At 49.8% G+C, this 26158-nt stretch overlaps 1 long non-coding RNA gene and 4 pseudogenes across 1 annotated transcript; all 5 read right to left on the reverse strand.

Moving 5' to 3' along the window:
- Nucleotides 1–2199: 2199 nt before the first annotated feature.
- LOC123571274 (5S ribosomal RNA) lies at nucleotides 2200–2319 on the reverse strand (annotated as a pseudogene).
- Nucleotides 2320–4054: 1735 nt separating this feature from the next.
- LOC123570592 (5S ribosomal RNA) lies at nucleotides 4055–4173 on the reverse strand (annotated as a pseudogene).
- Nucleotides 4174–5732: 1559 nt separating this feature from the next.
- On the reverse strand, nucleotides 5733–5850 carry LOC123570584 (5S ribosomal RNA; annotated as a pseudogene).
- Nucleotides 5851–14707: 8857 nt separating this feature from the next.
- Nucleotides 14708–14826, reverse strand: LOC123570932 (5S ribosomal RNA; annotated as a pseudogene).
- A 1854-nt stretch (nucleotides 14827–16680) lies between these two features.
- Nucleotides 16681–24985, reverse strand: LOC141410162 (uncharacterized). Its single transcript, XR_012434213.1, has 3 exons — nucleotides 24841–24985; nucleotides 20307–20421; nucleotides 16681–17166 (listed from the first exon to the last, which is right to left on the reverse strand). It is a non-coding gene; the product is annotated as an uncharacterized lncRNA (long non-coding RNA).
- Nucleotides 24986–26158: the final 1173 nt, after the last annotated feature.

The following is a 26158-nucleotide window of genomic DNA, read 5'->3' on the forward strand; positions in this document are numbered from 1 at the left end:
GTGGCCTTCCCCCAGCTCCGGAGCTCCGGACATTCCACCACATCGGGCCCGCTCAGAACAGGGAGTGCTCCGAGGCGTCAGGGCCCAGGACCATGATCCTGAGACTCAGTCCAGTCCTCCACCCTGTCGCTTAGGTATTCTTTTGGATTCGTGGTCGCTCAGGAGCTCCTGCCTGGCCCCTTCTTGCCTCACCCAGCCAGAGCCGTCAGGGCTGGCCAAGGGCGAACAGCTGGCCCAGAGGCACGTGGACTTTTTCTCATAAGGCCACCACCACGGTCGCTCTTCCCCAACAAGACCTGGCTGTTGGGCAAGATGGTGTGGGGAGTTGGGGGTTGGGGTATGGCCCTGCTTTGCTCCGTCCTGGCACTATAGCCAGCAGCCGGATCCCCGGTGAGAGGGGCTGAGAGAAACCCAGACACACCCTGTCACAACCAGGAGGAAATCCACAGCCCCACACACAGACACACCCGGGTGCTCGCGTGTGGAAACTCACACGCGCCCGTGCACTCACTCACACACACACGCACGCACACACAAACGTCTTGAGGGAGAGCAAGGAAGACATGGATGGAGAGATTGAAACTGGGGGAGGGAGAGAGACAGCGATCGAGAGAGACAGGGGAGGGGGAGAGGGAAAGAGACAGAGAGGCAAAGAAAGAAAGAGGGACAGGGAAAGAGAGAGACAGAGAGACAGAGGGAAGGCGACAGGAGCGTGAGGTGCAGGGGCAAACACAGAAGAGAGAGGGGGAAGAAGCTAGAGAGCGAGAGCAATAGAGCCTTGGAGAGGGCGTGCCATGCTCCGTAGGCCAGGGCCCTTTTGAGCAGGCCAGGATAGGGTGGAGGGGGATTGGGCTGGGCCAGAACAGGGTGGCCAGGCCATCCATGCGAGAGGAGTAATGGAGCGCTGAGACCGATTTTGTCTTGGATTAATTGCTTGTTTTGGAGGTGGGTTTCATAGGCTCCTTCTTTTGTTGGCACCTCCCTGGGCTCTTGGTGCGGTGCAGAGGGCCCTTGGATTTGCAGAGTGCCCCCGCCCCTTTGGCGGGAGCCATGACACCGGGTGTGCCCACGGGGCCTAAGGCCTGGGTCTCTGGCGTGTCCTCGGGACTTTAGTTTACACGAGTTTGGTGGGAATGGGAATCCGGGTGCACAGGGACTATTTTCCTGGTGGCTGGCATAGCAATGTCCTTCCCCCTGATAAAACAGGCACTGAATTCTGGAGTGGAGGTCTTGGCTGGTGTGTGTGGCACCCGCTGACCCTGGCCACCCCTTCCCCCGGTTTGGAAGATTACGGGGGTGCCGGATGAGTGTAATGAATTGCCTCGGCCTTCCGGGAGCAGGAAGGCACCACGAACTGCAGGGAACCCGCGACTGCGCCTTTGGGGTCAGGCCCCCTGCACTCCGGGGCTGGAGAAGGGGCCCTGGCAGGGCGGCCGCGAGGCGTGAGCAGTGGTATGCTCCTACAGTAGGCCAAGTGTGGTGGATCAAGCCTGTAATGCCAGGACTTTGGGATGCCTAGGCGGGTGGATCAGGACTTCAGGAGATCTAGGCCAGCCTCGCTAATACAGTGAAACCGCGTCTCTAATAAAACTGCAAAACATGAGCCGGGCGTGGTGAAGGGCACCTGTAGTCCCAGGCTGAGGCAGGAGAATGGCGTGATCGCGGGAGGCCGAGCTTTTAGTGAGCCGAGATAGCGCCACTGCACTCCATCCTGGGTGACAGAGCGAGACTCCGTCTGGAAGATAAAGAAGGAAAGACAGGAAGGAAGGAAGGAAGGAAGGAAGGAAGGAAGGAAGGAAGGAAGGAAGGAAGGAAGGAAGGAAGGAAGGAAGGAAGGAAGGAAGGAAGGAAGGAAGGAAGGAAGGGAGAGAGAGAAAGAAAGAAAAGAAAGACAGAAAGAAAGAAAGAAGAAAGAAAGAAAGAAAGAAAGAAAGAAAGAAAGAAAGAAAGAAAGAAAGAAAGAAAAGAAAGAGGGAAGGAAAGAAAGAGGAGAGGAAAGAAGAAAGAAAGAAAGAGAAAGAAAGAAAGAAAGAAAAGAAAGAAGGAAGGAAAGAAGGAAGGAAGAGAGAAAGAAAAGAAAGAAAGAAAGAAAGAAAGAAGAAAGAAAAAGAGAGAGAAAGAAAAGAAAGAAAGAAGAGAGAGAGACAGAAGGGAAGAAAGGAAGGTAGAAAAGAAAGAAAGACAAGAAAGAAAGCAAAAAAGCCTAAACCGCCCGGTATTCCCAGGCGGTCTCCTATCCAAGTAATAACCAGGCCCGACCCTGCTTAGCTTCCGAGATCAGACGAGATCCGGGGCATTCAGGGTGGTATGGCCGAGGATGTGGGCAGAGGCAGCTGGGTGCCCCAGGAGCCTGGCCCAGCCATGCCCGCCGGCCCGGGGCCGCCGGGCTCGGATCAGGACCCCCGTGACACTGGCTCTCGGCCTTCCCCCGGCTCCCGGGCTGCCAAGCTTCCACCACGTTGGGCCCGATCGGAACATTCAGTGCTTGGAGGCCTCAGGGTCCAGGGCCCACGATCGTAGGACCGGTACTCCGCCCTGTCCCGGAGGTATTCTTTTGGATCCCTGGTCACTCAGGAGCTCCTGCGAGGCCCCTGCTTACCCCACAAACCCAGAGACGTCAGGGCTAGTCAAGGTCGAACAGACGGCCCAGGCGCGTGTGGCCTTTGTCTCACAACGCCCAAAGAATGGTCGCTTGTTCCAACCAGGAGCCGGTCTGTGGCCAAGAGGGCGTGGCGATTGGGGATTGGGGGATGGTCCTACTTTGCCTTGGGCTGGCAATAGAGCCGGCAGCGTCATCCCGGGTGAGTCGGCTTTTGTCTTAGATTAATTGCTTCCATTGGAGGTGGTTTTCGTGGGCTCCTTCCTCGGCTGGCAGCTGCCTGTGCTCTTGGTGCTCTTGGTGCGGTGCGGTGGACCCTTAGATTTCCAGAGTGCGCCCGCCCGTTTGGCGGGAGCCGTGTCTCCGGCTTGTTCCTCGGGACTAGAGTTTACACGAAGTTGGTGGCAATGGGAATCCAGGTGCACAGGGACTCTTTTCCTGGTAGCTGCCGAAGCAATGTCCTTCCCCCAGATAAAGTAGCACTTGCGTTCTGTAGCGGAGGTCTTGGCTGGCATGTGTCTCACCCGCTGCCCCTGTCGGCCCCTTTAACCGTATTGGAAGGATGTAGCGGGGTCTGATGAGTGGATTGAATCGCCTGCGAGTTCCGGAAGCGGGAAGGCACCGCGAACAGCAGGGAACCCGTGCCTGCGCCTTTGGGGTCCGGGCCACTGCCCTCCCAGGCTGGAGCCGGGCTCCTGGAGTGGAGGCGGCGAGGTGGAAGCGGTGGGATGCTGCCGCCTGGTGGTGCTTTGGTGGCGGACCCCCAGGAGGAGGTCACCGGCTGCAGTGGGGGTGTAGGCAGGCGATAAAGGGGGAGCAGAGTCAGAGGAGGTTGGGAAGCATGGCGACAGTAGGGGGAAGGGAGGGAAGGGGGAAGTCACAAAAGCCTACAGCATGCGGTGGATCACGCCTGTAATCCTAGCACTTTGGGAGGCCGAGGAGGGTGGATCACGAGGTCAGGAGATCCAGACCAGCCTGGGTAACACGGTGAAACCCCGTCTCTACTAAAACTACAAAACATCAGCCGGGCGTGGTAGTCCCAGGTGCTCGGGAGGCTGAGGCAGGAGAATGGCGTGAACCTGGGAAGCAGAGCTTGCAGTGAGCCGAGATTGAGGCACTGCACTCCAGCATGGGTGACAGAGCGAGATTCCATCTGGAAGAAAAAGAAAGGAGGAAAGAAAGGAAAGAAAGGGAGAAAGAGAGAAAGAAAGAAAGAAAGAAAGAAAGAAAGAAAGAAAGAGAAAGAAAGAAAGAAAGAAAGAAAGAAAGAAAGAAAGAAAGAAAGAAAGAAAGAAAGAAAGAAAGAAAGAAAGAAAGAAAGAAAGAAAGGAAAGAAGGAAAGAAAGAAGAAAGAAAGAGAGAGAGAGAAAGAAAAGAAATACAGAAAGAAGAGAGAAAGAGAGAAGGAAAGAAATGAAGGTAGAAAAGAAAGAAAGACAAGAAAGAAAGCAATAATGACTACAGCACCCGATATTCCCAAGTGGTCTCCCATCCAAAGACTAACTAGGTGCTACCCTGCTTACCTTCCGAGATCAGACGAGATGGGGCACGTTCAGGGTGGTATTGCCATAGACGCCGGCAGAGGTGCCTGGCCGCCACAAGAGCCCAGCCCAGCCATGCCCCTCGGCTTCCAGCCGACATCGCCCACCCGGGGCCTCCCGGCTCGTATTGGGACCCCCGAGCCGCTCCTCCGCGGCCTTCCTCCGGCTCCCGAGCTGCCGAGCTTCCACCACGTCAGGCCCGCTGGGAACAGGGAGTGCTCCGAGGCATCAGGGCCCAGGGTCCACCATCCTAGGAACACGTCCTGTCCTCCGCCGTGTCGCGGAGGTATTCTTTTGGATCTCTGGTGGCTCAGGAGCTCCTGCAAGGCCCCCTCTTGCCGCACCCAGCCAGAGTCATCAAGGCTGGCCAAGGGCGAACAGGAGGCCCAGCAGCGCGTGGCCTTTTCCTCACAATGCCAACAACTGGGCCTGCGCCTTTGGGGTCTGGCCCCCTGCCCTTCCAGGCTGGATCCGAGCTCCTGGCCAGGCGGCGGCTAGGCAGAAGCGGTGGAATGCTGCTGCCAGGTGGTGCTTTGGTGGCGCACCCATAGAAGGAGATCCCCGACTGCGACGGGGGTGTAGGGGCGCGAAAAAGTGGGAGCAGAGTCAGGGGAGGTCGGGAAGCATGGCGACAGTAGGAGGAAGGGAGGGAGAGGGGAATCCACAAAAGCCTACATCAGGCCGGGTGCAGTGGATCACTCCTATAATCCAGCACTTTGTGTGGCCGAGGCGTGTGGATCACGTAGTCAGGAGATCCAGACCAGCCTGGCTAACACGGTGAAACCGCGTCTCTACTAAAACTACAAAACATGAGCCGGGCGTGGTGGCCGCGCCTGTAGTCCCAGCTGCTCGGGATGCTGAGGCAGGAGAATGGCGTGAACCCGGGCGGAGGAGCTTGCAGTGAGAAGAGATCGCACCACCGCACTCCAGTCTGGGTGACAGAGCGAAACTCCCTCTGGAAGAGAAAAGAAAGAAAGAAAGAAAGAAAGAAAGAAAGAAAGAAAGAAAGAAAGAAAGAAAGAAAGAAAGAAAGAAAGAAAGAAAGAAAGAAAGAAAGAAAGAAAGAAAGAAAGAAAGAAAGAAAGAAAGAAAGAAAGAAAGAAAGAAAGAAAGAAAGAGAGAAAGAGAGAAAGAAAGAGAGAAAGTGAAAGAGGGAAAGTGAAAGAGGGAAAGAGAGAGAGAGAAAGAGAGAAAGAAAGAAAGAAAGAAAGAAAGAAAGAAAGAAAGAAAGAAAGGCAGGGAGGGAGGGAGGGAGGAAGAGAGAGAAGAAAGTGAGAAGGAAAGAAAGAAGAAAGAATGAGAGGAAGAAGGAAAAGAAAGAAAGAAAACAAAGAAAAAAGAAAAGAAGGAAAGAAAAAGAAAGAAGGACAGAAAGAAGGACAGAGAGAAAGAAAGACTGAAAGAAAATAAAGAAGAAAGAAAGAGAAAGAAAAGAAAAAAGAAGGAAAGAGAGAGAAAGAAAAGAAAGAAGGAAAGAGAAGAAAGAAAGAAGGAAAGAAAGAAAGTGAAAGAAAGAAAAGAAAGAAAGAAACAGAGAAGAGGGGAATGAAAGGCAGGTAGAAAAGAAAGAAAGACGAAAAAGAAAACAAAAAAGTCTACAGCACTCGGTATTCCCAGGCGGTCTCCCATCCAAGTACTAACCAGGCCCCACGCTGCTAAGCTTCAGAGATCAGACGAGATCGGGCGGGTTCAGGTGGCATGCCTGTAGCCGCCGGCAGAGGCACTTGGCTGCCCCAAGAGCCCTGCCTTCCCATGCCTGCCGGCTCCCAGCTGGCACCGCCAGCCCGGGGACGCCGGGCTCATATTCAAACCCCCGAGAAGCTCGCCCTCGGCCTTCCCCCGGCTCCCGAGCTCCCGAGTTTCCACCACGTAGGGCCCGCTCGGAACAGGGAATGCTCCGAGGGGTCAGGGCCCAGGGCCCACGATCCCGGACCCCGTCCGGTCTTCCGCCCTGTCTAGGAGGTATTCTTTTAGATCCATGGCGGCTCAGGAGCTCCTGCGAGGCCCCCTCTTGCCCCACCCAGCCAGAGCCCTCAGGGCTGGCCAAGGGCGAACAGGCGGCTGAGCAGCGCATGGACTTTTTCTCACAATGCCAACACAATGGTCATTTATCCCGACCAAGACCCGGCCGGTGGGCAAGAGGGCGTTGGGGGTTGGGGTTTGGGGGATGGCCCTGCTTTGACCCGGTCTGGCCCTAGAGCCAGCAGCCTGATCTCCAGCGAGAGAGGCTGAGAGAAACCCAGACACACGCCAACACTACCAGGAGCAAATCCACAGCCCCACACACAGACACACCCTTGCTGTCACGCGCAGGAACACACGCGCGCGCGCACAGACACACGCAAGCATGCACGCACACACAAACGGCTTGAAGGACAGTAAGGAAGAGATGGATGGAGATATTGAAACTGAAGGAGGGAGACAGACATCCATGGAGAGAAACAGGGGAAGGGGAGAGGGAAAGAGACAGACAGAGATTTAGAGAGAGATAGTGGGACAGAGAAAGAGAGAGAGACAGAGAGACAGAGGGAAGGCGGCAGAAGTAGTGGGAGGTGGAAGGGCAAACCCAGAAGAGAGAGGGGGAGGGAGCTAGAGAGCCAGAGTGATAGAGACTTGGAGACTGAGTGCCCTGCTCTTGTAGGCAGGGCCGTTTTGAGCAGACCGGGATAGGCTGGAGGGGCCTTGGGCTGGGTCAGAACAGGGTGGCCAGGCCATCCATGCCAGAGGAGCAACGCAGCGCTGATACAGAGATTGTCTTGGATTAATTGCTTGTTTTGGAGGTGGGTATCGTAGGCTCCTTCCTTTGTCGGCAGTTCCCTGTGCTCTTGGTGCGGTGCGGTGTGCCTCTTGATTTAGGCTCCTTCTTTTGTTGGCACCTCCCTGTGCTCTTGGTGCGGTGCGGTGCGGTGTGCCCCTTGATTTAGGCTCCTTCCTTTTTTGGCACCTCCCTGTGCTCTTGATGCGGTGCGGTGTGCCCCTTGATTCGCAGAGTGCGCCCGCCCGTTTAGCGGGATCCGTGGAACGGGGCGTGCCCACGGGGCACGAGGCCTGGGTCTCTGGCGTATCCTCGGGGCTGGAGTTTACACGAAGATGGTGGCAATGGGAATCTGGGTGCACAGGGACAGTTTCTTGGTGGCTGGCGAAGCAATGTCCTTCCCCGGATAAAGCAGCCGCTGCGATCTGGAGTGGAGGTCGTGGCCGGCGTGTGTGGCACCCGCTGCCCCTGCCCGCTCCTTTCCCCGGTTTGGAAGGTTGCGGTGGTGCCCGATGAGTGGATTGAATTGCCTGGGCGTTCCGGGAATGGAAAGGTACCATGAACGGCAGGGAACCCGCGCCTACGCCTTTGGGATCCGGCCCCCTGCAATCCCGGGCTGGAGCCGGGCTTCTGGCGGGGCGGCAGCGAGGTGGAAGCGCTGGGATGCTACTGCCCGATGGTGCTTTGGTGCTGGAACCCCAGAAGGAGGTCCCCAGCTGCAGCAGGAGTGTAGGGGGGCGATAAAGGAGTAGCAGCGTCAGGGGAGGTTGGGAAGCATGGCGACAGTAGGGGGAAGGGAGGGAGAGGGGAAGCCACAAAAGCCTACAGCAGGCTGAGTGTGGTGGATCACGCCTCTAATCCCAGCACTTTGGGAGGCCAAGGCGGATGGATAACGAGGTCAGGAGATCCAGACCAGCCAGGCTTAGACGGTGAAACCCCGTCTCTACTAAAACTACAAAGCATGAGCCGGGTGTGGTGGCGGGCGCCTGTACTCCCAGCTGCTCCGGAGGCTGAGATGTGAGAATGGCGTGAACCCGGGAGGCGGAGCTTACAGTGAGCCAAGATCGGGCCACTGCACTCCAGCCTGGGTGAAAGAGTGAGACTCTGGAAGAAAAAGAGAGAAAAGAAAAGAGAAAAGAAAAGAAAGAAGGAAGGAAGGGAGGGAGGGAGGGAGGGAGGGCAGGAGAGAGAGAAAGAAGGAAAGAAGGCAAGAAAGAGAGGAAGAAGGAAAGAAAGAAAGAAAAAGAAAGAAAACGAAAGAAAGAAAAGAAGGAAAGAAATAGAGAAAGAAAGAAAAGAAAGAATTAAAGAAAGAAGAAAGAGAGAAAGAAAAGAAAGAAAGAAAGAAGGAAAGAAAGAAGAAAGAAAGAAAGAAAAGAAAGAAAGATGGAAAGAAAGACCGAAAGAGAGAGAAAGAACGAAAAGAAAGAAAATCGAAGAAAGAAAGAAAGAAAGAAAGAAAGAAAGAGAGAAAGAAAGAAGGAAAGAAAGAGAAAGAAAGAACAGAGAGAGAGAAGGGAAGAAACGAAGGTAGAATAGAAAGAAAGTCAGGAAAGAAAGCCAAAAACCTACAGTACCCAGTATTCCCAGGCGGTCTGCCGTCCAAATACTAACCAGGTCCGACCTTGCTTAGCTTCGGAGATCGGGCGCGTTCAGGGTGGTATGGCAGTAGAGAGTAACAGAGGCGCCTGGCTGCCCCAAAAGCCCGGCCCAGCCATGCCTGCCGGCTTCCAGCCAGCACCGCCGGCCCGGGCCCGCCGGGCTCGGATCGGGACCCCGGAGTGGCTCGCCCGCGGCCTTCCCCCGGCTCCCGAGCTCCCAAGCTTCCACCACGTCGGGTCAGCTCAGAACAGGGGGCACTCCGAGGCGTCAGGTTCCAGGGCCCACGATCCTGGGACCTCATCCGGTCCTCCACCCTGTCGCACAGGTATTCTTTTGGATCCGTGGCTGCCCAGGAGCTCCTGCGAGGGCCCCTCTTGCCCCACCCATCTAGAGCCGTCAGTGCTGGCCAAGGGCAAACAGCCGGCCCAGCGGCGCATGGCCTTTTTCTCACAACGCCCCCACCACTGTATCGAGTCCCAGCCGCTGGGCAAGAGGGCGTGGGGGTTTGGGGGTTGGGAGACGGCCCTGCTTTGTCCCGGGCTGGCACTAGAGCTAGAAGCCTGATCCCCGGAGAGAGGGGCTGAGAGAAACCCAGACACACCCCACCACCACCAGGAGCAAATACACAGCCGCACACACAGACAAACCCGGGCGCTCGTGCACGGGAACCAACACTTGCGCGAGCTCACGCACATAGACACACACACAGACACACAGACACACACACACACACACACACACACACACACACACACATGCATGCACACACAAACGGCTTGAAGGAGAGGAAGGAAGAGATAAATGGACAGATTGAAACCGAGGGAGGGAGAGAGACAGCGATCTAGAGAAACAGGGGAGGGAGAGAGGGAAACAGACAGAGAGGCAGAGGAAGAGAGAGGGACAGAGAAAGAGAGAGAGACAGAGGGACAGAGGGAAGGCGACAGAAATAGCGTGAGCTGCAGGGGCAAACCCAGAAGAGAGAGGGGGAGGAAGCTAGAGAGCAAGAGTAATAAAGGCTTGGAGAGGGAGCGCCCTGCTCCGGTAGGCGGGGCCCTTTTGAGCAGGCCAGGATAGGGTGGAGAGGGCTTGGGCTTGGCCAGAACAGGGTGGCCAGGCCGTCCATGCCAGAGGAGCAACGGAGCGCTGAGACGGGTTTTGTCCTGGATTAATTGCTTGCTGTGCAGGTGGGTTTCATAGGCTCCTTCCTTTGTTAGCACCTCCCTATGCTCTTAGCGTGGTGCGGTGGTCCCCTTGATTTGCAGGGTTTGCCTGTCCGTTTGGCGGGAGCAGTGGCAAAGGGCTTGCCCACGGGGCCCGTAGGCCATTGTCTCTGGCGTGACCTTGGGACTGGAGTTTACAGGAAGTTGGTGGCAATGGGAATCCGGGTGCACAGGGACTGTTTTCCTGGTGGCTGGCGAAGCAATGTCCTTCCCCCGGATAAAGCAGCCCCTGCGTTCTGGAGCAGAGTTCTTGGCTGGCGTGTGTGGCACCCGCCGCCCCTGACTGACCCTTCTCCCCGTTTGGAAGGTTGTGGCGGCGCCTAATGAGTGAATAGAATCGCCTGGGCGTTCCGGGAGCGGGAAGGCACCACGAATGGCAGGGAACCGAGGCCTGCGCATTTGGGATCCGTCCCCCTGCCCTCCTGGACTGGAGCCGGGCTCCTGGCAGAGCGCCAGCGAGGCGGAAGGGGTGGGGTCCTGCTGCCCCGTGGTGCTTTGGTGGCAGACCCCCATGAGGAGGTCCCAGGCTGTGGTGGGGGTGTAGGCGGGCGATCAAGTGGGAGCAGAGTCAGGGGAGTTTGGGAAGCATGGCGACAGTAGGGGGAAGGGAGGGAGGGGGAAGCCACAAAAGCCTACAGCAGGCCGGGCACCGTGGATCACGCCTGTAATCCCAGCACTTTGGGAGGCCGAGATGGGTGGGTCACGAGGTCAGGAGATCCAGACAAGCCTGGCTAACACGGAGAAACCCAGTCTCTATTAAAACTACAAAACATGAGCCGGGCTTGGTGGCGGGCGCCGGTAGCCCCAGCTGCTGGGGAGGCTGAGGCAGGAGAATAGCGTGAACCCTGGAGTTGGAGCTTACAGTGAGCTGAGATCACTCCACTGCACTCCAGCCTGGGTGACAGAGTGAAACTCCATCGGGAAGAAAAAGAAAGAGAAAGAGAGACAGAGAGAGAGAGAGAGAGAGAGAGAGAGAGAGAGAGAGAGAGAGAGAGAGAGAGATAGAAGGAAAGAAAAAAAGAAAGAAAGAAAGAAAGAAAGAAAGAAAGAAAGAAAGAAAGAAAGAAAGCAGAAAGAAGGAAAGAAAGAAGAGACAAAGAAAAGAAAGAAGTGAAGAAAGAAGAAAGAAAGAAAGAATAGAAAGAACGAAAGAGAGAGAAATAAAGAAAAGAAAGGATAGAAAGAAGGAAGAAAGAGAGGAAGAAAAGGAAGAAAGAAAAAAGGAATGAAAGAAAGAGAGAGAAAGAAATAAAAGAAAGAAAGGAGGAAAGAAAGAGAGAAAGAAAGAAAAGAAAGAAAAAGAAAGGAGAGAGAGAGAAGGAAAGAAAGGAAGGTAGAAAAGAAAGAAAGACAAGAAAGCAAAAAAGCCTACAGCACCCGGTATTCCCAGGTTGTCTCCCATCCACGGTGGCTTGTCCCGAGCAAGACCCGGCTGGTGGGCAAGAGGGAGTGGGGGGTTGGGGGTTGGAAGATGGCCCTGCTTTTCCTGGAGCTGGCACTAGAGCCAGAATCCTGATCCCCGGCGAGAGGGGATCCACCACCAGGAGCAAATCCACAGCCCCACAAACAGACACACCTGGGCGCTCACGCGCAGGAACCCACACACGCGCGTGTGCACACAGAAACACACACACACACATATGCACGCCCACACAAATGGCTTGAAGGAGAGCAAGGAACAGATGGATGGAGAGATTGAAACCAAGGAAGGGAGAGAGACAGCGATCGACAGAGACATGGGTGGGGGAGAGGGAAAGAGACAGACAAAGACGCAGAGAAAGAGAGAGAGACAGAGAGACAGACGGAAGGTGACAGACGTAGCGCGAGGTGCAGAGGCAAACCCAGAAGAGAGAGGAGGAGGGAGCTAGAGAGCCACAGCGATAGAACCTTGGAGAGGGAGCATCCTGCTCCGGTAGGCAGGTTCCTTTTGAGCAGACCTGGATAGGGTGGAGTGGGCTTGGGCTGGGCCAGAACAGGGTGGCCAGGCCATCCATGCGAGAGGAGCAACGGAGCCCTGAGACGGGTTTTGTCTTGGATTAATTGCTTGCCTTGGAGGTGGGTTTCGTAGACTCCTTCCTTTTTTGGAATCTCCCTGTGCTCTTGGTGCGGTGCAGTGGTCCCCTTGATTTGCACAGTGTGCCCGCCCGTTTGGCGGGAGCCGTGGCACCGGGTGTGCCCACAGGGCCCGAGGCCTGGGTCTCTGTCGTATCCTCGGGACTGGAGTTTACACGAAACTGGTGGCAATGGGAATCCGGGTGCACAGGGACTGTTTTCCTGGTGGGTGGCATAGCAATGTCCTTCCTCCGGATAAAGCAGCCCCTGCGTTCTGGAGCGGAGGTCTTTGTTGGCGTGTGTGGCACTCGCTGCCCCTGCCCGTCCCTTCCCCCGGTTTGGAAGTTTCTGGCGGCGCCTGATGAGTGGATTGAATCGCCTGGGCGTTCCGGAAGTGGGTAGGCACCACGAACTGCAGGAAACCCGCGCCTGCACCTTTGGGGTCCGGCCCGGTGCCCTACCAGGCTGGAGCCGGTCTCCTGGCGGGGCGGCAGCGAAGCGGAAGCGGTGGGATGCTGCTGCCCCGTGGTGCTTTCGTGGCGGAAGCCCTGGAGGAAGTCCCCGGCAGCGGCGGGTGTGTAGGCGGGTGATAAAGTGGGAACAGAGTCAGGGGAGGTTGGGAAGCATGGCGACAATGGGGGGACTAACCAGGCCCGACCCTGCTTAGCTTCGGGACCATCCGGTCCTCCGCCCTGTCTCGGAGGTATTCTTTCGCATCCCTGGCCGCTCAGGAGCTCCTGCAAGGCCACCTCTTGCCCCACCCACCCAGAGCCGTCAAGGCTGGCCAAGGGCCAACAGTCAGACCAGCAGCGCCTGGCCCTTTTCTCAGAACGCCCCCACCACGGTGGCTTGTCCCGACCAAGACCCAGCTGGTGGGCAAGCGGGCGTGGGGTGTTCGGTGGTGGGGGATAACCCTGCTTTGCCCCTGGCTGGCACTAGAGCCGGAAACCTGATCCCCGGCGAGAGGGGCTGAGGCACACACAGAGACACACACACACACGCACGCACACACAAATGGCTTGAAGGAGAGCAAGGAAGAGATGGATGGAGAGATTGAAATCGAGGGACGGAGAGAGACAGCAATCGAGAGAGACAGGAGAGGGAGAGAGAGAAAGAGACAGAGAGGCAGAGAAAGAGAGAGGGACAGAGAAAGAGAGAGAGACAGAGAGACAGAGGGAAGGTGACAGAAGTAGCAAGAGGTGCAGGGGCAAACCCAGAAGAGAGAGGGTGAGGAAGCTAGAGAGCGAGAGTGATAGAGTCTTGGAGTGGTAGCGCCCTGCTCCCATAGGCAGGGCCCTTTTGGGCGGGCCGGGATAGGGTGGAAGGGGCTTGGGCTGGGCCAGAACAGGGTGGCCAGGCCTTCCATGGGAGAAGAGCAACGGAGCGCTGACACGGGTGTTGTCTTGGATTAATTGCTTGTTTTGGAGGTGGGTTTAGTAGTCTCCTTCCTTTGTTGGCACCTCCCTGTGCTCTTGGTGTGGTGCAGTGTGCCCCTTGACTTGCAGAGTGTGCCCGACCGTTTTATGGGAGCCGTGGCACCAGGCGTGCCCATGTCGCCCCAGGCCTGGGAATCTGGCACGTCCTCGGGACTGGAGTTTACACGAAGTTGGTGGCAATGGGAATCCGGGTGCAGTGGGACTGTTTTCCTGGTGGCTGGCGAAGCAATATCCTTCACCAGGATAAAGCAGCCCCTGCGCTCTGGAGCGGAGGTCTTGGCTGGCCTGTGTGGCACCTGCTGCCCCTGCCTGCCCCTTCATCCAGTTTGGAAGGTTGCTGTGGTGTCCGATGAGTGGATTGAATGGCCTGGGCGTTCCGGGAGCTGGAAGGCACTGTGAAAAGCAGGGAACACACGCCTGCGCCTTTGGGATCCAGCCCCCTGCCCTCCCGGGCTGGAGCTCCTGGTGGGGCGGCGGTGAGGTGGAAGCAGTGGGATGCTGCTGCCCAGTGGTGCTTTGGTGGCGGACCCCAGGAGGAGTTCCCCGGCTGCGGTGGGGGAGGTGTAGGCGGGTGATAAAGGGGGAGCAGAGTCAGGGGAGGTTGGGAAGCATGGCGACAATAGGGTGATAGGAGGGAGGATGGAAGCCACAAAAGCCTACAGCAGGCAGGGCGCGGTGGATCACACCTGTAGTCCCAGCACTTTGGGAGGCTGAGGCAGGTAGATCACGAGGTCATGAGATCCAGATCAGCCTGGCTAACACGGTGAAACCTCGGCTCTACTAAAACTACAAAAGCATGAGCCGGGAGTGGTGGCGGGCAGCTGTAGGCCCGGTTGCTGGGGAGGCTGAGGCAGGAGAATGGCATTGAACCCGGGAGGCAGAGCTTACAGTTAGCCAAGAACGGTGCCCCTGCACTCCAGCATGGGTGACAGAGCAAGACTCTGACTGGAAGACGAAGGAAGGAAGGAAGGAAGGGAGGGAGGGAGGGAGGGAGGGAGGAAGGAAGGAAGGAAGGAGGGAAGGAAGGAAGGAAGGAAGGAAGGAAGGAAGGAAGGAAGGAAGGAAGGAAGGAAGGAGGGAGGGAGGGAGGGAGGGAGGGAGGGAGGGAGGGAGGGAGGGAGGGAAGGAAAGGAAAGGAAAGAAAGAGAAGAAAGAAAAAGAAAAGAAAGGAAGAAGGGAAGAAAGAAGAAAAAAAGAACGAAAGAGAGAAAGAAAAGAAAGAAGGAAAGAAGGAACAAAGAAAGAAAGAAAAGAAAGAAAGGAAGAAAGAACGAAAGAGAGAAAGAAAAAGAAAGAGAGAGAGAGAAAGAAAAGAAAGAAAGAAGGAAAGAAGGAAGAAAGAAAGAAAGAAAGAGAAAGAGAAAGAAAGATGGTAAGAAAAGAAGGGAGAGAAAGAAAGAAAAGAAAGACGGGAAGAAAGAAAAAGAAAGAGAGAGAGAGAGAGAGAGAAAGGAGAGAGAGAGAAGGAAAGAAAGGAAGGTAGAAAAGAAAGAAAGCAAAAAAACCTACAGCACCCGGTATTCACAGGTGGTCTCCCATCCAAGTACTAACCAGGCCCGATCATGCTCAGTTTCTGAGATCAGACGAGATCGGGCGTGTTCAGGGTGGTATGGCTGTAGAACCCGGCAGAGGAGCCTGGCTGCCCCAAGAGCCCGGCCCAGCCATGCCTGCTGGCTTCCAACCGGCACCGCCAGCCCGGGGCTGCCGGGCTCGCATCGGTACCCCGGAGCCGCTCGCCTGCGGTCTTCTCCAGCTCCTGAGCTCCCTAGCTTCCACCACATTGGGTCCGCTCGGAACAGGGAGTGCTCCGAGGCGTCAGGGCCCAGGGCCCATGATCCTGGCACCCCGTCCAGTACTCCGCCCTGTCGCGGAGATATTCTTTTGGATTCCTTGCCTCTCAGGGGCTTCTGTGAGGGCCCCTCTTGCCCCACCCACCCAGAGCCGTCAGGGCTGGCCAAGGGGGAACAGACGGACGAGACACGAGTGGCGTTTTTCTCACAACGCTCCCACCACGGTAGCTTGTCCCGAGCAAAACCCGGCCACTGGGCAAGAAGGCGTGGGGGGTTGGCGGTTGGGGGATGGCCCTGCTTTGCCCCGGGCCGGCACTAGAGACGGCAGCCTGATCCCCATCCAGAGGGGCTGAGAGAAACCCAGACACACCCCACCACCACCAGGAGCAAATCCACAGCCCTACACACAGACACACCGGGGCGCTCGCGCGCAGGAACACACACACGCACACGCGCACACAGACACACACACACACGTGCACGCACACACAAACGGTTTGAAGGAGAACAAGGAAGAGATGGATGGAGAGATTGAAACCGAGGGAGGGAGAGAGCGATCGAGAGAAACAGGGGAGGGGGAGAGGGAATGAGACAGACAGAGAGGCAGAGAAAGAGAGAGGGACAGAGGAAGAGAGAGAGACAGAGAGACAGAGGGAAGGCGGCAGAAGTAGCGCGAGGTGCAGGGGCAAACCCAGAAGAGAGAGGGGGACGGAGCTAGAGAGCAAGAGTGATAGAGCCTTGGAGAGGTAGCGCCCTGCTCCAGTAGGCAGGGCCCATTTGGGCAGGCTGGGATAGGGTGGAGGGGGCTTGGGCTGGGCCAGAACAGGGTGGCCAGGCCATCCATTCGAGAGGAGCAACGGAGCGCTGTGACGGGTTTTGTCTGGGATTAATTGCTTGATTTGGAGGTGGGTTTCGTAGGCTCCTTCCTTTGTTGGCACCTCCTTGTGCTCTTGGTGCGGTGCGGCGGGCCCCGAGATTTTCAGAGTGCGCCCGCCAGTTTAGCGGGATCCGTGGCACCGGGCGTGTCCACGGGGCCCGAGGCCTGGGTCTCTGGCGTGTTCTCCGGACAGGAGTTTACACGAAGTTGGTGGCAATGGGAATCCGGGTGCACTGGGACTGTTTTCCTGGTGGCTGTCGAAACAATGTCCTTCCCCCGGATACAGCAGCCCCTGCGTTCTGGATCGGAGGTCTTGGCTGGCGTGTGTGGCACCCGCTGCCCCTGCCCGCCCCTTCCCCCGGTTTGGAAGGTTGAGGCGGCGCCCGATGAGTGGATTGAATATCCTGGGCGTTCCGGGAGCGGGAAGGCACCGGGAGCGGGAAGGCACCGCGAATGGTAGGGAACCGGCGCCTGCGCCTTTGGGGACGGCCCTCCCGGGCATCCCCTCAGTGAGCAGAGGGGATAATTTTGAATGGAATTGGAGGAAGGTTTGCCTTAATCAGTTTCCACTTTGAGTTTTCCTTAGTAATTTTGGGGTGCCAAGATACTTTCTTTTCACATATGTTACTCAAATAGCGCATTTACTGAAAAGGAAAGTGTTGTAATTAATTTATACCTCAGATCCCAACAGGTGATCTTAGATGAATACTGTCTTTCCTGTACCTTAGTTTTCTCCTCTGAGAGATGGAGATATCACAGCTACCTCACAAGCTTCTAATACAGATAAAGAGCCCAGGACAGTCCCATAGCAAGTAGCCATAGCTTTATTATCATCCGTTAGATAAATCAGATGTCCCAAAGAGTTTCAGAATGCAAGAGAATAGGCTCCATATAAGTAGAGAGCCATAAGGACATATTCACTACTCTAAAATGTTATTTTATACCAACTAGGACCACTTGTGTCCTATGTTATCCTCACAGCAATCCTGCTCAAGTGACTATACTGAACTTTCTGAAACTACCGCAATTCTTTTGGTAGTCAGCCTCATAATCAGGAATTCAACAGTAACAAAGAAGCTCCTGCTCTGCTATCTCCGTATCACTGAGACAGGCCTCACTTGCTGGTTGAAGTTTCTGTTCAAAGCCACACTCAGGGCAGTGGTGATCTGGGAGAGCTCTCTGGCTCCTGGCCTTTGCTGTGCTGGATGTTTTCAAGCCTGAAATGGGATTTCCAGGCACTGCAGGTTGTATCCAAGATAATCAAGAGACAGAGGAGAGGTTCTAGCTCTTCAATCTGAAGTCAAACAACAACAACAACAAAAAACTGTATCTTAAAATGTGATATGGGAGTTTGCAGAAGCATTTGACACCTGCATAAATAAATAAGCAAAGTCAACCAAGCCCACAAACACTAGGTAAAGAAAATGAAAACAGTTCCTCAGCTATAATAATAAAAATAATCTCCACATGGCATTTTAACTTATTGAGGACCTCCTAGTTTCCAGGAACAGTGCTGCACACTTTAAAGGCATTATCTTTGATCCTTAGAAACAAGCTGCCAGGTTGTGTTATCAGCCCCATTCTACATGTAGTAACAACAGCTAACTATTCACAAACCTATGTACATTTCTTCTTGTGTACTCAGCTAGAATCTATTCTCCAATTTCCCTTCCAGTTAGGTATGTCATATAAATTACTTTTGCTGACAGAATGTAAACTGAAATTATATGTACATTTTGAGATCAGGCTCATATAAACCTCCCACATGTAATGTTCTCTCTTCCCTAAATGTTAAATGGATATTGACAGACTAATCTCAAAATACATGGATAAAAAGAGGCAGAGCCGCCATCTGCCTGGATCCTTGAATGACTATATGAAGCAGAGCAAGGACTCCTACTGTTACAGGAAAGGGGTCTCAATCCAGACCCCAAGAGAGGCTTCTTGGATCTCACACAAGAAAGAATTCAGGGCAAGTCCACAGAGGAAAGTGAAAGCAAGTTGATTAGGAAAGTACAGGAATAAAAGAATACCTACTCCATAGACAGAGCAGGCCCAAGGGCTACTGGTTGCACATTTTTATGGTTATTTCTTGATGATATGCTAAACAAGGGGTGGATTATTCATGCCTCCTCTTTTTATACCATATAGGGTAACTTCCTGTCATTGCCATGGCATTTGTAAACTGTCATAGCACTGGTGGGAGTGTAGCAGTGAGGACCACCAGAGGTCACTCTCATGGCCATCTTGGTTTTGGTGGGATTTGGTGGGCTTCTTTACTGCATCCTGTTTTATCAGCAAGGTCTTTATGACCTGTATCTTGTGCCATCCTCCAATCTCATTCTGTGACTTAGAATGGCTTAACCATCTGGGAATGCAGCCCAGTAGGTCTCAGCCTCATTTTACCCAGCTCCTGTTCAAGATGGAGTTGTTCTCATTCACACGTCTCTAACACTACCCCTCTAACCACTAAATCACCTTTATGTGAGTAAGAACCAAGTATTGTATTAAATCCATTGAGATTTGGGGGTTATATCAATTTGCTTTACCATAAGTAACACATTGAATATTAGAAACTGGGGAAGAGCCATCTTAGAAAACTGAAGATGTCTCAGCTTATAAAAACATACACATTAACTTTATAGCAAGGTTTGCTTTCCAAAGTGCTGTAAGATTCCAAATCTCTACTCATACATCCACCTATTCATAAAGAGAAGCCACACCATGAAGGAGCAAAAATAAAAACTTGTAGCCCCACTCTGCTTCTGTTTTTATTCCATTCATCCAAGTAAGGAAATTTAAATTGTTTAATTAAAAGCATTCTATGAGAAACTTAATATATGCATATGCAATTATATGTTTGTGTGTATATATATATTCATTCATTTGATATTCAATACTTTTATGAGGTAATGACTATTACCTCTTATTTTACAAATGAGGAAACTTGAACTTAATCCAGAAAGATCAGTAACTTGTTCGAAGTCCTTCAGCTAATAAGTGATGGAGCTGAAATGTGAATGCAGGCAGTTTGGCTTTGGAACTTGGACATGCAACCGCTATACTGTAGAGGGATGAAAATAAATAGAGTTAAGGAGATAAATCATAAAATGTTTAGCAATAGAATTATGATTCAAATATTCATCCAGTACAACTGTATTGGTTTTTAAGTTCTGGACTACTTTCACACCAGTGGGTAAATATAATAACAATGTGCTGAGCCTGCTGGTGCTGCTTCCCCCTCCTGCCCCAAACCTCATTGACTAAAGAGTTGGTTTCCTCTTCCTCTAGGAAGCTCCAAGACTCTGTTCTAGTTCTATGTCTTATATTTCTTCTGACTACTTGACTCCCATATGCCATCTAGTTCTCGCCTATCTTGGATATTGTCCCTGAGTATAATGAGATGCAAATTCTGTGACATGCAATTCTAGATGCAAAAGTAGTTTATCCAATATCCACATATTATATCTGACCCCTACCAGAGTCAGGAATTACTTGATTCAGATATTAAAGTAGTATTATGTGTGACATATGTGACTCAGGACAGAGCACAGAAGAAAATTTCACAGAAGCCAGAAAATCTCTACATTTGGAAAGAGATGAAACTAATTTTTTTGAACACTGGTCTAACCTGTGCTTACCATTCTTCATCAGTACCTGACACTGACACTGTACACATTTAACTAATGTAAGACAGTTGTTAGTACATGACACATCTAACAAATGGGTATGAAAAATTGCCTTCCATTTAACTTGCCTGCTGTCCTCTTCTAGCTGGAGATATGCCTAGCAGAGAACAACGTTCTTTATGGGACTGATCTACGTATCTCAGATCATTCTGCATGCAATTTCTCTTTGGTTTGTACTTTTTCCCTCAAAATTTACCCTTTAGAATTGTGGTAAAAGAAGAAATAGGGGCCGGGCACAGTGGCTCACACCTGTAATCCTAGCACTTTGGGAGGCCAAGGTGGGTGGCCAACCTGAGGTCAGGAGTTCGAGACCAGCCTGGCCAACATGGTGAAACCACCTTTCTACTAAAAATATAAAAATTAGCCAGGCATGGTTGCAGGCCCCTGTAATCCCAGCTACCCAGGAGGCTAAGGCAGAATCACTGGAACCTGGGAGGCGGAGGCTACAGTGAGCCAAGACCATGCCACTGCACTTCAGCCAGCCTTGGCGACAGAGCGAGATTCTTTCTCAAAAAAAAAAAAAAAAAAAAAAGAAGAAGGAGAAGGAGAGGAGAAGGAGAAGGAGAAGGAGAAGCAGGAGGAGCAGGAGCAGGAGCAGACGGAGAAGCAGAAGCAGAAGCAGCAGAAATAGGCCTGTGGATAAAGTATAAAGTATTAGTCAAAAACTATTAGTTTAATAGAATAGCACTGCCATTAGAACTGTAACACTGAGCACATGAGCCTATAAAGTTCAAAGCCTTTTTACCAGGATAAAGTAGTCAAACACGTTGGTTTCAAACACCTCCTGGAGCCCATCAGCAGTAATTTTGTCATCTTGGGTCAGCGGTTCTTCAGCTATGGAGAATACATGAATCACCTTTCTGAAATAGATGATTTTAAAAAGAAAAGAAAAGAAAAGAAAAATAAATTTTACTCAATGTGCTATTTAGTTAAAAATCAAAAAGTTGAACCGGGCATGTTGGTTCATGCCTATAATCCCAGCACTTTGGGAGGCCGAGGCAGGTGGATCATGAGATCAGGAGATCGAGACCATCCTGGCCAATGTAGTGAAACCCTGTCTCTACTAAAATACAAAGAAAATTAGCCGGGCGTGGCTGCATGTGCCTGTAGTCCCAGCTACTGTGGAGACTGAGGGAAGGGGAATCGCTTGAACCCGGGAGGCAGAGGTTGTAGTGAGCCGAGATCGTGCCACTGCACTCCAGTCTGGTGACAGAGTGAGGCTCTATCCAAAAAAAAAAAAAAAAATCAAAAAGTTGTTCCTTTCTGAGAGAATGGCTGTCTTTGTTTTCTGGTGCTTATAGAATACTTGAAACTGGATAATTTATAAAGAAATGTATTTCTTATGACGATTGAGGCTGAGAAGTCTAATGTCCAAGGAAAGGGCACATCTGTGAGGGGATTCTTGCTGGTGGAGACGTTCAAGAGTCCCGGGTGGTGCAGGACATTACACAGTGTGGGGGCTGAGGATGCTAATGTGCTAGATCAGATCTTTCTTCCTCTCCCAAAGGCACCAGTCCCACTTTCATAAGAACCCATTAATCCATTAGCCCATTAGTCTGTTCCTCCATGACTGGGTTGTCTATTCATCTATTGATAAACTATTAGGTAGCCTCCAATCATTGTACCTGCCTCCTTGTGCACAAGTAGGCATAAGGTAGTTTGCTCTTTCAGGGTCCACAGGAGAGCACTACTGTAGCTGTAGATCTCTCTGACTTAACTTCTGCTCTTTCTCTACAGCTTGTAAGGGCTCATGTGGCCCACCTGAATAATCCAGGATAATCTCCCTATTTTAATAACAACTGTGCCGCATAACAATGCAATCATGACAGTAACCCAGCAAAGGTCATGGTGGACATTTTAAATTCCGCCTACTACAGCAGTGATATAAGACTCCGCAATTTTTTTTTTCCCGGTTACTAGCCACTTGTCCCAAAATTATTTTGAATAAATCACTGATACTATCAATTTGTTTGGTTGTTTGACATTTAGATTTCTGGATAATTCAGAAATATTCATGATTTGAGAGGAACTCAGCCCCTACCCTTCTCCCATTCAAACTCCTTCAAAGACAAGAGATCAGTATTTGACAACTCTAACTCTGAAAATGAGAATAGTCTTATTCCAGGGCCAGACCCAAAGGCTCAATGTGAAAGTTCCTGGATTCGGGGGTGTCATGTAAGAAAAGAAAGTGAGTGGAAACTTGGGTGTATGGCTGTCCCATGAAGAGCTCACCCTGTGGAAAACAAAAAGGGGTCCCAATCTTGGAGGTTTGATGCTCATCATAATGTGAGAATGACAGCTAGAAAAAAAACTGTGAGCTCCAGGAAGACTTGAAGGCATTGGAGCAAGGCCAGCAGCCTCTGCCTCCCACCATCACTTCCATCAGAACCAAGTAGGAAAGACCTAGTTTCTTGTTATCCCCAGAGACCTGGCACCTTTCACTAAAGAATTTGCTTTCAAGCTGCTGCAAACTTTGAACAATTGTCTGACCTACTAAAAGTAACAGAGAAGGACAGAACTCTAGATGACTGAAGAAATCATGCATTTATTAAAATGTATTATGTATAGGACAGTTATCATGATACTATCATTTTGTTGAGGTCTCTTCGTGTACTTTTGATACCAGCCAGGTTCATTCTACCTGCACAGTAAATAAATTACTGGGGCAATGGGTTTTTGCAAAAGAAAAGATTAATTAGACATCCCAGCAAGGAGGTGGGACAACAGCTCTCAAATCCGCCTCCCCAAAGATAGGAAATATTTATGGATTAGAGAAGCGGGTGGTCTAAGACATGGGGAAAGGTGAATGGCAGTGGGTAAAAATGAGGTAATCAGTGATCTATGCCAGCATTATCGGGGTCCATGGCATTTCACAGGATATATGTCTCAGATCAGCATTAGCATGATCTGAGAATGGTGTTTTTGCCTCTGACACCAAAAGGCTCCCTCTCAGGTATGTACACATGCCTAGTTGAAGAGTACATAGTCTCAACTGGTTTGAACTGGACAGGAGCTGCCCTAAGTTCCTAAAAAACAACTGAAATGACCACTATCATGTGACTTATGTTATCTGTAAGGTAGCCAGTGAAGGTTAGGTACAGCATTCAGTGGTGCAGCCTTCAGCTACCATGCCTTCAGCTTCAGGGAAAAACAAAAACGAAAGCAAAAGGCAAACAACCAAAAGCAAGCAGGGCAGGATAAGTTTGGTGGACTAATCAAATTAAGCCCTTGGTTTTACTTTCAATAACTCCTATGTTTTCATCTTGATTTTTGTTGTGTTGATGTAGATATTTTAGTTTCTGGACATGGAGAAGCATCACCTGGTCATGATAACCCTATTCCTGGATAACCATTCATACTTTTCTCGATAAGAATCTGACAGATCTATCTGTGGCTGATTATTTGCTATATTTTTCATCCACTTCTACCCTGAACTTTAAAATCTAGCTCTAATTCCCATCATGTGCCTGAACTAAGTCCTTGAAGGCCAAGAATAAAATGATTTATTTTTAGCCCCTTATAACAGAGAACTTGTAGTTCTCTGTAGATGTCTCTGGAATGAAGTTGCCTCCAGTTTCAAGCAGGGGGAAAGTACTGCCTTGACTCAAACACTCTCCCTTTGTTTCCTTTCCCTCCTATCATTCATCTCTCTTCTTTTCAAATCCCCATTTATCCGGCCTGGCTCACAACTAATGTGTGGGATAGGATTTTTTACATTGTTATAAATGATAAGTAATCAATTCTTACTCATATGGCACATATAATAAATCATTTTTCCTGGGTGTTTGTGAATATATTTCTTTCAAATGTGGAATATAAATGATAGTTATAAATAGAGATCACTTTGCAATCAAAGATACAGAGAATATAGAATCATTTTGACTGTTAAATACAGCAGAGTGGGATAGTGTTACTTCCTAGCCTAAGAAAGAAAATAAATCCATGCATAGCCTATATCCAAAGCATCATCCGTGTCATCTACCCACATTTAAACCTATTTATGAGTCACTAACAAAAAATGTTTCTCGAACATCCAGTCTCTGAGATTTTTCTTTTCCACTATAAACCACTCTAAAACCTCCTATAATTCCCTTCTTTGAAACAGGAGTCAAATAAGACAGTGAGGAATAACCTCCAGCAATGGTGAGATGAGCTCTCTTTAACCCGGTGGATTACTCTCCATTTTCAACAGTCCTTTATGTATATTGTCATGGTTATTAAACATAATAAGTAAACAAGACTTGTCAGATAATGAAATTTGTTCACATTTTCAGGTGCCAGACAAGAAATATGGATTATTGTGTGGAGTTCCATTAGTAGGAATAAGGCTCATTCTACATTCTTGTTGTTCTTTGTATTTTTTGTTTTTCATGAGAAGGAATTGTATCAGCACAAGGCAATATTCTAACATGACGATGACAGCAGACAGAAACTCAATAAACTCTTGACTTGGTACTGCAAACACCACTTCAAATTAAGATCGAAATTGTGATAGAGTTTGTTTGTTTGTTTTTTTTTTTCAATATGGCTATAACAAAAAAAGTTGATTAAGGCTATAAATGTCAAGGAGCATGATACCTTTATTAAAATAAACCTTTGTTTAATCAATTGTTCATGTATTTATTTATACAACAAGCAGTAATTGAGTGCCTACTATATGCCTTGCACTAATAGTAGAGAAACAATGTTTTTAAAAGTCCCAATCATCTTGGAGCTTATACTTTGGTAGGTTGAAAGGCAATAGACAACATAAGTAAAATACATATGTTAGATAGTAATAAGCAGCAAAAAGGAAAAAAAAAAAAGGTAGATAAGAAAGATGAGAACATATGAGGGGCATGACGAAATTTTAGACTGGGTGACCAGAAGGCTTTGCTGAGAAGTGAAGCAAACGAAATGACGGAAAAAAAAAAAATGTTTGAGTTGACAACTACAATAACCACCATCCCCCATGCCCAAGAAAACAACTACAAGGGAGAAGAAAATACTAACCCAATGAAACAGAATTAAATATCCTTAAACAAGCATTTGGCGACATTAAAAAATACCATGCATCAAAAATTTTAAAAACAGAAATAGACAAAGAACAGGAAGAAATAAAACAAAAACTGATTATTCTCAGGAAAGAAACAGAAGAAAGTAAAATCATACAGAAATAAAGATGGAACTAAAAAGTGCAGAGAAGTCTTGCTTTTAATTATAGCAACGTACCCCACCCACAGACCATCCTTCCTGAAGAACAACTATTAACTGTGGACAAAAGGCAAAAAAAAAATTACCTTAGAATTCCAAAGAAGAAACAACAGCAGGCACAGTGTGGAGGAGAGCCCATGAGACATTCACCAAAGCTGGCCATATCCTGGGCCATAAAACAAACCTCAACAAATGTAAGGGTAGAGAAATCAGACAGAATGTGTTCTCCGACTATAATAGAATAAAACTGGAAATCAATAACAAAAATACAGTCAGAACTCAATAACAAGTTTTTTAAATCTCTAAAAATATGTATATTAAACAACATTTCTAAGTAATTCATGAGTAAAGAGAAAGTATCAAAGGAAATTAATAAAAATATGTACAACTTAATAATGTGTCAAAAAATCTGGCATGCGGCTAGAATAGTGCTAAGAAGAAGTTCATAATTAAGCTTTTACAGCAAGAAAGTAGAGAAAGAAGAGCAAAATAAATCTAAAGCAAGCAGAAGGAAGGAAATAGAAAAGATCTGAGCTGAAGTCAGTGAAATTGATAATAGGAAAACAATTGGGAAAATTTAGCAAACAAAAGTTGGTTCTTAGGAAAATACCAATAAAATTGAGAAACTCCTAGCAAGACTGACAAAAAAGAAAAGAAAAAAAAGAGAAGATACTGACATCAAGAATGAATTAGAGAACATCATTACAGATCTTGTAGCCATTAAAAAGATACTACTACAAGCAACTTTTACGCTAATAAATTTGAAAACTTAGAAATAATTGACCAATTCCTTAAAAAGCACAAATGACAAAAACACAAGATAAAACAGAAAATCTGAATAGTCTTATAATCATTAACAATTACATGCATAATTTTCAAGATCCATAAACTGAATCTCCAGGCCCAGATGGTTTCACTGGTGAATTCTACCAAATATTTAAAGAAGAATTAACACCAATGTTACATAATATCTTCCAGAATACAGAAGATGAAAGAACACTTCAACTCATTTTCTGAGGTTGCTATCGCCAAATAACCAAACCAGTCAAAACCAAAAAAAAATACAGGCCAATGTCTTTCATGAACTTAGACACATAAATTCTCCATAAAATATTAGCAAAACAAATCCAACAATGTTAAAAAGAAATGATTTGTTTTTGGTAAAGACAGCATCCCACTATGTTGCCCAGACTGGTCTCTAACTCCTGACCTTAAGCAATCCTTCCACCTTGGCCTCCCAAAGTGCTGGGATTACAGGCATTAGCTAATCCACCCAGTGATTTTTGTCAGTAATCTATTGTCTCCAGTTGTTTTTGCAAGTTAGTTTCTTTGGTTCTCTGCAGTTTCACTACGTCTAGGTTTTTCTTTATCTGTGTCTATCTTGTTTGGAACTTGCCATTTTTC

Source organism: Macaca fascicularis, chromosome 1, assembly GCF_037993035.2.
Source record: "Macaca fascicularis isolate 582-1 chromosome 1, T2T-MFA8v1.1".
Taxonomy (NCBI): Eukaryota; Metazoa; Chordata; class Mammalia; order Primates; family Cercopithecidae; genus Macaca; species Macaca fascicularis.